The sequence below is a fragment of the Papio anubis genome, chromosome 7 (assembly GCF_008728515.1).
Source record: "Papio anubis isolate 15944 chromosome 7, Panubis1.0, whole genome shotgun sequence".
NCBI lineage: Eukaryota > Metazoa > Chordata > Mammalia > Primates > Cercopithecidae > Papio > Papio anubis.
The window spans coordinates 20,686,778-20,689,479 of record NC_044982.1 but is presented as its reverse complement, the minus strand read 5'-3'; positions in this window follow the sequence as shown (position 1 = coordinate 20,689,479).

Here is a 2,702-nt window from a genome sequence, read left to right as displayed (position 1 = left end):
TGAATTTACTATGTTTTTAAAAACCATCTTTTCCCTTTAGAAATTGAAAGCAACATTGGAGAAGATGAAATGCATGACTTCAAAGATTCCGTGATTTTTCAAATTCTAATTGTGCTTGAGCACTGAATGTAGTAAAGTAGAAAGAGTCCTAGACTGGAAGTTGAGAGATTTGGGTTTTATTTTCTACTCTGTCAAAAGTTATCTGATGACCTCAAGCAAGGAAGATTCACATTTTAGATTTAAGTTTTTAAGTTCAATGAGAAATTGAACTATAAAGTGAGAACTTTGGTCTCAATTTGAAGCTTTTCTAGAGCTAACGTTTTATAACTCTAGATTTAAAGCACCTAGAACAGTATTTCTCAAAAAGATAGGGAGAATCTTCATTTTGTGGAAATACCTTTCTGACTTCTGGTGGATAAACCTCTCCCCTTAGCATTTAAACTCAGTTTTATCCCACCCTCATCACTATAAAATCACCCACTCGAAATGTTCTCAAACACCCTCAGGGAGCCTTATCATCCTGAGTTGAGAATCTAATTCTGAATTTCCACAAAGTCAGTTTTTTGAGAATATGTAAATGAGTTTGGAGATAACCAATTTTTTAAAACATTAAGTCTTCTAATCCAATAACATATTATATCTTTCCATATATTTTGTTTTAATTTCTCTATGAAATTTTGAATGATTTTCAAAACACAGGTTATCCATATTTTCATGAACTTATTTCTAGGCATTTTATGTTTCTAAAAATATGGAGTTTTTAATTTCTTTTTTCAGTAGGTTCCAGCTGGTATATAGAAATAAATTGGATTTTTTAATAATGATAATAAATTTAATCTATTACTTAGCTAATTTCTCTTTTTTTAATTTCTTAGGGTTTTCTCTTTTGACAAGTTTGTTGTTTTCTAGTAGACAGTTTAATTTAGTTCTTTCCAAGCTGATTATACTTTTTCTTTATCTTGTCTATTACAATGACTGGGAACCCCATTATGATGTTGAGATAGTGAAATAACCTTGGCTTGCTCCTGAACTCAGTAGAATCAAATTTAATTTTTCATCATTAATATGATGTGAGATTTTAAAAAATGTGCTTTATCTGTTTGAGGAAGCTCCTTTCTATTCCTAATTTGCCAAAAATTTTTATGTAGAATAGGGTTTTGTCAAATGTGATTATTGAATTTGTAATTTTATTGTCTTGTTCTGTTAATTTGGTGGGCTGTATTGATTGATTTTTAAATGCCAAATCAAGTGAGATAAACCTTACTTGGTTATAATGTATTATCTTGTAAGTTGCTAGATTTAATTTACTAATATTTTGTTAAAATTAATTAAATTTTAACCTTTTGATATATATTAAATATTTTATGCAGCAGCATATGATCTTAGTCAATATTCTGTGTACAATTTGAAAATTATGCACATTTGCCAGTTAGTGAATTTAATATTTTGTAACTATCAAGTAGTTCTATTTGGTTGACAGTGTTATTCTAATTTTTGGTATAATTTTTGCTTCTATATATGTGCTTTTGCCTGAGTATTTTCTCAATTACTGAGAAAGTGCTAAAATCTCCAACTATGATTGTGCATTTGTCTTTATCTCCTTTTTGCACTGTCAGTTTTTGTTATATCAATTTTGACGTGTACATATTTAGAATTATTAGGTCTTCCTAAATCTGTTTTCTAGTGATTGGAGGAAAAAGTATTTCATGTGTTGGAACTCTCCTGTGAAAATATGGCCAGTGAATATTTTGAATGACAACCTTCTTGTTGCCCAGGGACTATAAAACACAACCATGCAACTGTAAGGGCCTTGGACTGATGATCTCTATACTATTTCATATCTTCACATCATCCTCTGAATTCACTATTGTGAAGACTAATAGTCCGCTGAAGCCCCCAAGCCAAGGACCTGTCTTTTGTAATGGATGACAGTCCTATTATATGTGTCACTTGCATTTAAAGTAGCATATCCTACTCAAGTGACATGCTAGAATATTCACTTTTCTTTAAATAAACTGATGAAGGAAGAAAGTGAATCCCTGTGATTTTGAGGAGAAACAAAAAGCGCAATTTACATCAACACTGAATTGGGAATTGAAGACAAGGAACTGAAGGAAAACAATGCAATCTCTGATCCCTGGAGGTATACAGTAGCTGAAATCCAATTTGGGAACTAAACTTGGTGCACTGTGTAGACTGGGCACTATCACGGGACTAAAATTTCTGTCTGCTAGGTAAATAGCCATATGTATGAAGGATCAAAGTGATTGACTTAGACAAGGCTCCTTGAGAGGAGAGTCAATGTCCACTTGAACTAGCCATAAGAGTGATAATTTGAGCCTAGGCGCGGTGGCTCACGTCTGTAATCCCAGCACTTTGGGAGGCTGAGAAGGGTGGATCACGAGGTCAGGAGATCGAGACCATCCTGGCTAACATGGTGAAACCCCGTCTCTACTAAAAATATAAAAAATTAGCCGGGCATGGTCATGCACACCTGTAGTCCCAGCTACTTGGAGGCTGAGGCAGGAGAATGGCGTGAACCTGGGAGGCGGAGCTTGCAGTGAGCCGAGATCACGCGCCACTGCACTCCAGCCTGGGTGACAAAGTGAGACTCCGTCTCAAAAAAAAAAAAAAAAAGTGATAATTTGTTGCAACACAGAGTTATTGAGAGTCTGAGCTAAATACGAGGGCATAAATGAGAG